General features: G+C 40.1%; 1 pseudogene; it reads left to right on the top strand.

The window, feature by feature from the left end:
- Nucleotides 1–704: 704 nt before the first annotated feature.
- On the top strand, nt 705–5,973 carry LOC102857056 (annotated as a pseudogene).
- Nucleotides 5,974–12,743: the final 6,770 nt, after the last annotated feature.

Raw genomic sequence — 12,743 nt, 5'->3', positions numbered from 1 at the left:
TGAGGACATTATGCTGAGTGAAATATCTCAATCACAAAAGGACAAATACTGCATAGTGCCACTGTTATAAAACAGGACTGACATCAGGTTTGGGGGTAAACTAAGAAACCGGGATAAATAAAGTACACTGCATTGAAACAGAAATGGGAGAGAACGGTTTAAAAGGTATATATTATTAGGTATTATCTGAATGGCAAGAGTCCAGAATAAGAACTGCATAGTAAAGTGGGCTGGGGGCAGATTTTATAACAGTGAAAGAATTTTATTTTCTTCTCAAAGAGAAAAGCGAACCGGGGCAGGAAGGAAAATGTGCAACAATGAATGGATGGAAATAAAATTTCTCTATAATATTTCATTAAAATCTCAATTTTAAAAAAAGAAGTAAATGGGTCATGGCACATTTAACAAAAAGACAACAGGTGGATACAAAAGCTATCCAGCAACTTCAGGCATAACTGAGATTTTAATCTGTATATGGAACCAGAAGGAAATTGCCAACATTGACTTTATTTACTATGGTCTCATTTTTATATATTTGTAATAAAAAGTATGGGTCTCTATGAGTTGTACTCAATTCGATGGCACCTAACAACAATAAAAGGTTTTGTCTTGAGTCTGCTGTATACACCCAAAAGCAAACTTAGCTCAGTTGACCTTACCTGTGAATGATTCTCTTATTATTGAAACTTTAACGGTGGGATACAATGGTTCCAAAGCTGGTAATGAGCAAGAAGGTTATTTTTTTTTATTCTTTTGTGTGTGTGTACTGTCAAATCAGATCTGACTAGTACAGGAGGAGATTTTGCCTCCTTCCCCAGCAGAGCATCTGGTGGATTCGAACTGCGTACTTCAAGGATTGCAGTGCAACTTCTTGCCACTAGGCCACCAGAGCTCACCGCAAGAAGGTTATTGGTATTGAACAAGAAAGTTATGCACATAAACCTCTGTTTTCATGTGTTTCATTCCACGTGTTTGTTGCTGAGTTTAGACTGAAATACAGCAGTAGTTACTGTCAGTGTCCAATTTTTAAGAAGAAAAATACAAATGAGAAATGAACACATGCCTCTGAGTCATGTCTCCTGCATGAAGGAGTGTATTATTATTATGCTGTTGTTGTTGTTGCTGTTGTTGTTGTTAGGTGCCTTCAAGTCAACTGTGACTCCCAACAATCCTATAAACAACAGATCTGAGTCCTGCCCTATTGTGCCCCATTCTCATGAACTCTGTCAAACTCATTGTCATTTGCTGTGTCAGTCCATTTTATTGACAGTCTTCTCTTTCTTTACTCTCCACAACATCCCAGCAAGATGTCTCTTTCCAAATATTACGCCTCTTTACAAAATTCTCAAAATACGTAAGAAAAGTTTCACTTTATTTGCCTCTAAGAAGTGCCCTCCTTGCACTTCCTCCAAGACAAATTTGTTTGTTCATTTGGCAGTCCATGGCCAGTCAATACTTTTCACCAACATCACAATTTGAAGTCATCGATTCTACTTTGATTATCCTTATTCATTATCCAACTTTCAGATGCATAGAAAGTAATTGAAAATGCCATAGCTTAGGGGAGCTCTGGTGGTCTAGTGGCAAGGAGCTGCAACTACAATCCTAGAGGCGCACGGTTCGAATCCACCAGATGCTCTGCCGGGAAAGGAGGGACAATCTCCTCCTGTACCAGTCAGATCTGATTTGATGGTACACTCACACAAAAATAATAAATTTTTTTTAAAAAATGCCATAGCTTTGATCAGGTACACCTTAGTTTTTAAACTGATATTCTTGCTCTTTAGTACTTTGGAGAAGTCCATATCAGCAAATTTCCCTAATCTGACAAGTCTTTTGATTTCCTGACTGTTGCTACCATTGGTGTTGATTATATAGATCCGAGGGAAAACAAGAAGCCATTGACGACATCAATCTTTTCTTCTTCTGTCATGATGTTGCCTGATTGGTCGAATGACGAGGGGTTTTGTTTTCTTCATGTTGAGATGCAATCCATATTAAAGCAGTAGTCTTTAGTAAGTGCTTCAAGTCTTCTTCACTTATTGCAAGCAAATTTTTGTCATTTGCATAACACAGTTTGTGAGTATCCCTTTGATACTGATGCCACATTCTTCTTCAAGAAGTCCAACTTCTTGAGTGATTTGCTCAGCATACAGATTTAATAAGTTATTGTGAAAGGATACAACCCTGGCATATACTTTTCCTGATTTTACTATACAATGTTACCTTGTTATGTTCCAACAGCTGCTTCTTGGTCTATTTCTTCTGGATGTTAGCAATAATTTGTTGTGATCTACACAATCAAATGCCTTTGTGCAATCAGCCTGGAAGCAGGAGCGGCATCCACTTCTGAAACGGCTTGCCTCTGGAAACTCTATGTATGAACAGTGCTCAGGCCTTTCATTCATAGGGTCATTATGAGTCGTCTACGATTCAACGGCACCTAACAACAATAACAAATCAGATCTGACTGGTACCGGAGGAGATTGTCCCTCCTTCTCCAGCAGAGCATCTGGTGGATTCGAACCTCACACCTCTGGGATTACATCATATGTCTTTTTGTGACAGATATTTCACTCAGCCTAATGTCCTCCAAAGTCACCCATTTTTTGTAATATTTCGTGAGTTGTTTTTTAGTGCTGAAAAATCTGGTGGAACAAGCCTATTCTTCAGATGATCATGAAATTCAGATGGAATTGATTCAAGATCATTATCTTGATTCCTGTGGACTTATTTTCATTTTCTTTGGCCTCAATTTGAACTTGCATATGAGTAATTGATGATCTAACCCACAGGCTGCCCAGGCCTAGTTTTGACTGCTGATATTGAGCTGTTGTGCAAATGGAACAGGGGAGGACTGCAAGGTTTGGAATTGGAAAGGGAGTGTGTCAAGGTTGCAGTCTCTCTTCATACCTATTCAGTCTGTATGCAGAGCAAATTATCTGGGAAGCTGGACTCTATGAGGAGTAGTGTGGCATTGGGGTTGTAGGGAAACTCATTAAAAACCTGCATTATGCAGATGACACAACCTTGCTTGCTGAAGATGAAGAGGGCTTGAAGCACTTGTTGCAGAAGATCAAGGAATGCAGCTTTTGGTATGAATTGCTGCTCAGTGTCAGGAAAATGAAGATTCTTACCACTGAACTGACAGGCAGCATCATGATGGATGGTGAGGAGATTGAAACTGTCAACAGCTTCATCTTGCTTGGATCCAAAATAAACACCCATGGTGCAAGCAGTCAGGAGCTAAGGAGATGCACTGCACAGGGAAAATCTGCACATAGGGACCTTTCCAAAGTATTGAGGAGTAATGATGTCATTTTGAGGACTAAAGTGCGTCTGATTTAGGCCATAGTCTTTCCACTTACTAGCTATGCATCTGAGACATGGATAATGAATAAAGATGACAAATAAAGAATTGATGCCTTCTAGCTGTAATGTTGGAGAAGAGCACTGAACATCCATGGACAGCCAAGAGAATGAACAGATATGTCTCGGAAAGGGTGCAGCCAGAATGACTTTGGAGGCTAGAATGATGAGGCTTCACTTCACACACTTTGCACATGTTGCTAGGAGAGACTATTCTTTGGAGAGGGACATGACCTTGGGAACAATGGAGGGGTGGTGAAGGAGAGGAAGACCCTCAACCAGGTGGATTGATATGGTAACTGCTGCAATGGGCTCTTGTGTATCAAGAAGTGTGAGGATGGTGCAGGATAGAACAGCGTTCAGATCTTTTGTTCATAGGGTCACTGAGTCATGCTTGACTTGACGGCACCTAACAACAACAACAACAACACTTTTCTAAAATAGTATTTCAACTAATAAATCATTCCGTCTACAAGATTGTACAAGGGAGTATTGCTGTTGCTGTTATGTGCCATCGAGTCACCTGTGACCCACAGTGACCCTATGTATAGCAGCTCTGAACCATGCCCTGTCCTGAACTAGTCTTACTAATTTCAACACACTAAGTCCCATTGCCCCAGTCACTGTATCAATATATCTCATCTGGTGTCTTCCTCTCCAGCGCTATACCTTCACTTTTCCAAGCATGATATCCTTCTCCAAGAACCTGTCTCTATTGGCCACGTGCCCAAAATATGTGAGATGGAGCTTCAAAATCCTAATCTCCAAGGACAGACTTGGTTTCACCCTCTCCAAGAGAGAGCTAATTTTCTTGGCCGTCCATCAGGTGTCCAAGACTGTTCTCCAACACCACAATTTGAGGGCATCAATTCTTTTTCTATCATCTTTAGTCATTGTCCATGTCCAGCTATCTGATACATATCAAGTAATTGCGAAGACCATGGCCTGGATTAGGCATACCTTAGTCTCTAGATTGACATTGTTGTTTTTCAGCACTCTGGAGAGGTTCCCGACAGAATATTTTCCCAATGCAATTCATCTTTTGATTTCCTGACTGCTGGTGTTAAGAGTGCTAATTTTGGAGCTGAGCAAGCTGTTATTGTTAACAACCTCAGTCTCTTCTCCATCTATCATAGTGTTGCCATTTGGTCCAGTGGTGAGAATCGTTGCCTTCTTTTTTTATTCTTTTAATTGTTGTCTTCTTGATGTTAAGCTTCAGTCCATATTGAAGTCCTTGACCTTCAGCAACAAGTGTTTCAGGTCTTCTTCAGTTTCAGCAAGCAAGGTATAGATCTTAATAAAAAAGGGAAAGACAATAAATACCTAGTGCACAAGAAGCTGATATATTAAACTGTTAATGTTCCTACCATATGAGAGAAAGTGAACAAAGAGAAATTCTAAGTTCTGAAACTTCAAAGCTGGGGCACAACTACTTCTCCACAACACCATGATCTGTGCAGAGCAAATAGCAGCATAGTGACATAGTGAGGACACTGTCCAAAGACATATTTATCAGTGAGATAAACTACAACATTACAAGTAAGTTCCTATTTGTCAAATGTTCCTCTTGAAAACTGATTCTCAACCCCAGAGGTGCACAGTTTGAATCCACCAGATGTTCTTCTGTAGAAGGGACAATCTCCTCCTGTACCAGTCAGATCCAATTTGACAGTACACACACAAAATAGTAATAATTTTTTTTCAAAAAAGAAAAATTATTCTGCTTTCCTTATATGCCTAGTCATGCGCTGATTTGCACCAAAATGAAAGGTTTTGGGGTTAAGATTATCAGAATCATGCAGAAAGATGACAGATAATGGGGCTGACATTCACATCTTTTGTCACCACCACTAGAGGACCTGGACTCCTTCTTCTTTTCTTTTTAAATTCTTTCTTAAACATGCTAGATACCATAGTCAACATTTACCTATTTCATGATAAGCACATTACGGGTTGGAAAAGGCATGGGAGAAGCTGGGATTGTATCAACATTACCTCTGTGAAAGAAGATTTTGGAAGTTTAAGGATGAAGATCAAGGTGAGGAAGAAGCAGCAGAATCCAGTATCTCTTTTACCAGTAACCAGAGCAAAGAAAGGATGACGTCATCAAAGTGTGGAACCGAAAAAAGAACCAGCGCCTGAAACTGAAATGGTAAACTCTAGCCAGGAAATTCCCACAATGCCTCAGCAACTGAAAAAGTTTCACTTTCAGCTCAAACCGTGAAGTTAAGTGCCTCTTCTCCAAGAATTCTGCATTAAAGTGTGCAGACCACAAATGATGGAGGATGTCAAGCTATTTTCCCATGACAAACACATCAAAATTTTCAATGACTTTAAAGAGCAAATGAAATCTGATGATAAACAAGAAACCAAAAGAGTTATAGGAGAAACTCTAGAAAAGCTATGTTCTAAAACAAAAGAAGAAAAAAGACAAGCCCTAAATAAAGTTGAAGTCAGTATGCAGGATGAAATTGACAGAAATGGCAAGCTTTAGTACAGGAAAAGTGTAAAGAAGAACTTAAGAAGCTAACAACACAGAACAAACAATGAATTCCTTAGACCAAAGAAAAACAATGGTCAAATAAAAGATTTTTAATCAACTGACTTAAAAAACTGTAACACAGGTATGATAAAAATAAGTTCAGAAAAAATATATATAGCATTATAGCATAAGAAAAAATATACATAAAGATGGAAATTTTTTAAGATGAAATTTTTAAAACAGAATAAGAAAGGTAAGAAAAAGAAACATTCATTAAGAAAAACATTCATTAGTAAAGAAACATTCATATCTCTGATAACCATTCAAAAACGAGTTTATCCTACAGGAGAGGATAAAACAGATGAATGGGACATTCTACGAATCATATACCTATGCACATCCAAAAACTTCTCCAACAGGGTAAAAAGGGAAGCCACAGACTGGGGGAAAAAATAGGTAATGACAAAGCTGACAAGGGACTTATATCTAGACTATAAAGAATACTCAAGCACCACAACAAGGTAATGGTAAACAAACCAGTTGCAAAGTGGGCACAGGGTATGAACAAACACTTCACCAAAGAAGACATTCAGATGGTGAACAAACACATGAAGAAATGTTCAAAATCCCTAGTTCTAGGAGAGATGCAAATCAATACAACTATGAGATATCATCTCACCCCAGTAACAATAACAAAATTCAACAGAGCAGTAAACAACAAATGCTGGTGAGGTTGTGAAGAGACTGTTGGTGGGAGTGTAAAATGGTATAATCACTATGGAAGGCAGTATGGTGCTTCCGCAAAAAGTTGGAAATAGAAATACCATTTGACCCAGTAATTCCACTACTGGGAAGATATCCTAAGGAAACCAGAATTTCCAACCAAGCAGATTTATGCACACCCATGTTTATTGCTGCTTTGTTCATAATAGCAAAGAGTTGGAAACAACCCAAGTGTCCATCAACAAACGAATGGCTAGAGAAGCCGTGTATATTCACACAATGGAATATCATGCAGCACTGAAAAATAATGGAGTCAGACATACTATACAAAACGAGTGACCCTGGAGGACATTATGCTGAGTGAAATATCTCAGTCACAAAAGGACAAATACTGCATAATGCCACTGTTACAAAACAGGACTGACATGGGGGTTGGGGGGAAACTAAGAAGAGAGGGGATAAATAATGTACACAGCATTGAAACAAATGAGGGAGAGAACTGTATAAAAGGAATATATGATGAGGTTTTATTGGCATGACAAGAGTCCAGAATAAGAGCTGCTTAGTAAAGTGGTCTGGGGAGGGGGTACTTTAAAAAAACAAAAGGTTTTTTTTTTCAAAGAGAAACGTGAACTGAGAGGGAGTGTGGGCAGGGAGAAGAATGTGCAACAATGAATGAATGGAAATCCAAGTTCTCTATACATTTTCGTTAAAATCTCAATAAAAAAGAATTAGTTTATAACCTTTCCTTAACTTTTTATAACAGGGATGTTATTAACATAATAGTCCTTTTGTGACTAACTTATTTAACAACATAATTTCCTCTACATTCATCCATGTAATACAGTATTTCAATAATTTTTAATGGAGTTTTAGTCTTGCATAGTACTCTATTATAGGATCTGTTGTATTCATTGTGAGAAGTTTCCAGTAATAAGACCTAACATTATAGCTCTTCTACCTTATACATCCTAGTCCTTAGAATTCTCCTAGAAGATTTCAGTGGAGCTGCACATTGAGAAATAGAGATCCAAATAAACAAAGAGAGAAAGTAAAACTTTTAAGAAGGGGAAAAAATAACCAGTGTGTTAGAGGGGAAAAAATCTTGACATTCCCTTCCTTTGTGTCAATCGTAACTCATAGTAGGCCTCCACTAGGTTTCTGAGACTGTAAGTGACAGGAGAAGAATGTCATCTTTTCTCCTATGGAGCTGCAGATGGAGTCAAATCACAGGAAACACACAGCTGTTTGGGTAGCAGCACAACAGCCCACCAGAGCTCTTTGTGGGCCAGAAGAAGGGTGCCACAGTCTGACTAAAAATGAGAAAATGCAGCAAGATTCTACTTCCCTGTAGTTATTTCAAAGAAATAGCAAGTCCACAGAGGGGTAGACTGATTTCCCAGGTCTGTTGTATATAAACCCAGATACTCGGCCAAACATAGGGTTTTCATAACAAACTGTGGCTGACTCTGAGAAGAATGGGAATCCCAGAACATTTAATTGTGCTAATACGAAACCTATACTTGGACGAAGAGGCAGTAGTCAGAACAGAGGAGGGTAACACTGCATGGTTCAAAATAGGGAAGGGTGTACGCCAGGGATGCATCCTGTCTCCATACCTTTTCAACATGTATGCAGAGCAGATTATCTGAGAGGCTGGGCTCTATGAGGAGAATTGTGGCATCAGGATTGGTGGAAGATCTATCAACAGTCTCCGTTATGCAGATGACACAACCTTGCTTGCTGAAACTGAGGAGGACCTCATGCACTTGCTGCGAAGGGTCAAGGACTGCAGCCTTCAGTATGGACTAAGGCTCAACGTCAAGAAGACAAAGATTCTCGCCACTGGACCAATTGGCAGCGTCAGGATGGATGATGAAGAGATTGAGAATGTTCACAGCTTCACTTTGCTCGGCTCCACAGTTAACACTCTTGGTACCAGCAGTCAGGAAATCAAAAAGCGTATCGCGATGGGAAAGTCTGCCGTTAGGGACCTCTCAAACGTACTCAGGAGCAACAGTGTCTCTCTGGAGACTAAGGTGCGCCTGATACAGGTCATGGTATTTGCAATCGCTTGTTATGCATCAGAGAGTTGGACAATGACTAGGGAGGACAGAAGGAGAGTGGATGCTTTTGAGCTGTGGTGCTGGAGAAGGGTACTGAATGTACCCTGGACTGCCAGGAAAACAAACAGATCCATCTTGGAGAGGATTAAACCAAGCTACTCCTTGGAGGCAAGGATTCTGGGGCTTCGTCTGACATACTTTGGACATGTTGCCAGGAGGGGCGGGTGCTTGGAGAGGGACATCATGCTTGGGAGGGTGGAGGGACAGCGCAGGAGGGGAAGACCCTCTATGAGATGGATTGATTCGGTGACTGGGGTAATCGGGATGGGTGTGTCAGAGGCGGTGCGGTTGGCGCAGGATAGAGCAGGGTTTAGAGCTGTTGTGCATAGGGTCGCTATGAGTCGGAAACGACTCGATGGCACAAAACAACAACACTCGGCCAGACACTGTGAAGTCATAAAATGATGCTTGTCTCTCCTTTATGAACTGCCTGGGAAATTAGGGAATCAATATAATATGCCTTTAGAGCTGAGAAGAATCTCAAGAGATGGTTAAATTTTTTTTTAATTTTACTTTATTATTTTTCATGTACCGTCAAATCGAATCTGACTGGTACAGGAGGAGATTGCCCCTCCTTCTTCAGCAGAGCATCTGGTGGATTCGAACCGCGTACCTCTGGGATTGCAGTGCAGCTTCTTGCCACTAGGGCACCAGAGTTCCCGAGATGTTGAAGTTTTGACAGACCAGCAGAGATGGTCAGTAACGAATATGCTTAGCCCAGTACATCCTGTAATGCCAGCACTTATAGCTGGAGTAGTCAAGGTAGTTGTTACTAATATTTTCAGTGTTTGTTTTTGCTATTATTATTTAGAAAGTATCTGTTTGGAACTAAATTATGACAAGATTTGATGGCAGCTTCTTTTCTGTTTTCTACATCCTACCCATGGGAGCTCTGGTGGCATAATCCATAGAGAATTGTACATGTTAGCCCAAGGTCGTGCTTCTCCGGTGGTTCAGCTCTACCAGCAGCTCTGTAAGAGAAAGATTGCCAATCTCCTGTGCTATTTAGAGTCTCTGAAAACCCTCTGGAGGGTCAGCTATGAGTCACTTCTGACTCAACAGCAATGAGTGAAGAAGTGCCCCACATAAAAAAAAATCTAAAGTCTGAATAGAAATTGTTAAGGGGTAAAAAGGAAAGAAGAAATCAAACAATGCATTTCATTGGTCAAATCTGCTGTCAAAGACTTCTTTAAAGTGCTAAAAAATAAAAGTGTCACTTTAAAGACTAAGATGTGTTTGACTTCATTGGTCAAATCTGCTGTCAAAGACCTCTTTAAAGTGCTAAAAAATAAAAGGGTCACTTTAAAGACTAAGGTGTGTTTGACTCAAGACTTAGTATCTCCAATTGCTTCATATGCATGTGAAAGTTGAACAAGGAAAATTGAGTTGGAGGATGACTCATCAACAACCTGTCACATGCAGATAACACACCTTGATTGCTGAAAAGGAAAAGAAATGTAGTACGTACTGAAGAAACTCTAGGTTTATTTTCAATCTCATCATAAAAAATTTTTCACAACTGGGGCAATAAGTTATATATTATGGTCAATGGAGATAATATTGAAGCCATCAAGGACTTCATTTTACTTGGATTCACAATCAAAAAGCAGCAGTCAAGAAACCAAAAGATGTATTTCATTGGGCAAATTTTGTGCCAAGGACCTCTTCAAAGTGCTAAAGAGCTAAGATGTCACTTTAAAAGCTAAGGCATTTGATGCTGCTCTGGTTTTTTTAATTATTAAGTTTTATTAATTTTAATGAACATTTACAGAGATTTTGGGTTTTCATTCATTCATTGTTGCACTATTTTCTCTACCCTCCTCCACAGTTTGTTCTTTTTCCCCCCCCTGCAAGTCTGTTTTAATTGTCCAATTGCCACAGTGCTTGTCAAAGCCAGTTCTGATTAATCTCCTTTGTCAGTGTGTTCTTTGCCATTCCCTATCCCTCCTCCCTGAGAGAGACTTCATCTTGATTCATAAGGAAAAGGGGATGGCATATTCTCTTAGCTACTTCCTGCTGAAAAGGGACACTGCAGGTTTCAGGGTGGCTGCTGTGGTATTTTCAATTGCTTCAGATGCATATGAATGTTGGATATTACATTAAAAAACCAGAAAAATTTCACCTTAGAATTGTCATTTTGGTGAAGAATATTGAATATTCCGTGAAAAGCCAAGAGAACAAACAAATTTGACTTAAAAGGGCAATGAGAGTACTCTTTACAAACAATGGTGAAACTTTGTCCCATAAACTTTATGCATGTTATCAAGAAGTGTCATTCTGTGGAAAAAGGGCTTCATGATTGGAAAAGCAAAGAGTCAGTGAATGATGGGCCGATCCTTAGTGAGATGAATTGACACAATGACTGAAACACTAAGCTTAAACACAGCAAAGATTTAATTATGGTGCAGGATTAGGCAGTTTTCTTCTATTGTACCTAAATTTACTCTAAACTGGAGCCAACTTAATGGGAACCCTGCTGGCCTAGTGGTAAGAAGCTATGCTCCAATCCCAAAGGTATGTGGTTCAAATCCACCAGCTTCTCCCTGGGAGAAGGATGGACAATCTCCTCCTGTGAGATTTACTGTCTCTGAAAACTCATCAGAAGGTCATCTAGGGATTGGTTCTGACTCACACACACAACAGTGGCCACAACAACAACAACAAACATATCCTTTTTTATCTCATTTTGTTTACATTTTATTGCATTTTGGGTATAAGTTTACAGAACAAATTGGTTGCCCATTCAACAATTTACACACACTCTGTTTCTTGACCTTAGTTGCAATCCACTCAATGCCACAACGCTCTTCCCACTTGTTCCTAGGTCTCCTGTTTTTGTTTGCCCATCTTTCCTGCCCTTCACACCTCCTGAACCAAATGCTGCTCTTTGGTCTCATGTGGTTGATCTGAGGAGCACATTCCCCTCCAGGTATTATTGTCCCCTTTATAGGCCTGTCTGCTATTTGGCTGAATGGTAATCTCCAGGAGTGGGTTCAGTTCCAGGTTTGTAGAGTGTCTAGAGGCCATGATCTTGGTGGTTCCACCCATTTCTATCAGACCAGTAAATCTGGTCTTCTTTATGTCTTCTAGATCATCTTCTGATCTCAGGTTAGTAGAGACTATAGTTCTTGTGGTTCATTAGTTCTTTGGACTAATTGTTTCCTTAAGTCATTTATTTTCCTCATTCTTATTTGTTTTACGAAGGAAGTGACCAGGAGTTGTATCTTCTTAGAAGGCAACTGGAAAGCTTTTAGGATTCTGGTAGCTATTCACTAAAGTAGGATGCAGAACATTGTCTTATGGATGACTGCTATGCCCATTGATGTAGATGTTCCCTGAGTATGGTCATAAGACCTCAAGTCCAGTAACTCAGTCCCTCAAGGGGCTTGACTATGGCTAAGAACTTTGCTCCCTGTATGTTCTATTTTATGTTGTTGTTATGTGCCGTCGCTTGCAACTCATAGCGGCCCTATGCGCACCAGCCCTAAACCCTGCTCTATCCTGTGCCAATCGCACTGCCTCTGACACACCCATCCCTACTACCCCAGTCACTGAATCAATCCATATTATAGAGAGTCTTCCCCTCCTGAGCCATCCCTCCACCCTACCAAGCATGATGTCCCTCTCCAAGGACCTCTCCCTCCTTATAACATGTCCAAAGTATGTCAGACTAAGCCCAGAATCCTTGCCTCCAAGGAGCAGCCTCGTTTAACCCTCTCCAGGATGAATCTGTTTGTTTTCTTGGCAGTCCAGGGTACATTCAATACTCTTTTCCAGCACCACAGCTCAAAGGTATCAATTCTCCTTCTATCCTCCCTAGTCATTGTCCAACTCTCTGATGCATAACAAGTGATTGCAAAGACCATAGCTTGTATCAGATGCACCTTAGTCTCTAGAATGACACCACTGCTCTTCAGTACCCTGGAGAGGTCCCTAACAGCAGACTTTACCATCTCAACATGTCTTTTAATTTCCTGGCTACTGGTGCCAAGAGTGTTGACCGTGGAGCCAAGCAGACTAAAGTTGTTAACAATCTCAATCTC

The sequence above is a fragment of the Elephantulus edwardii genome, unplaced genomic scaffold (assembly GCF_000299155.1).
Source record: "Elephantulus edwardii isolate Elephantulus edwardi_28Jun2011 unplaced genomic scaffold, EleEdw1.0 scaffold00176, whole genome shotgun sequence".
NCBI lineage: Eukaryota > Metazoa > Chordata > Mammalia > Macroscelidea > Macroscelididae > Elephantulus > Elephantulus edwardii.
Note: the sequence above shows the minus strand (reverse complement) of the source record. Positions and strands in the feature narration are given on the sequence as shown.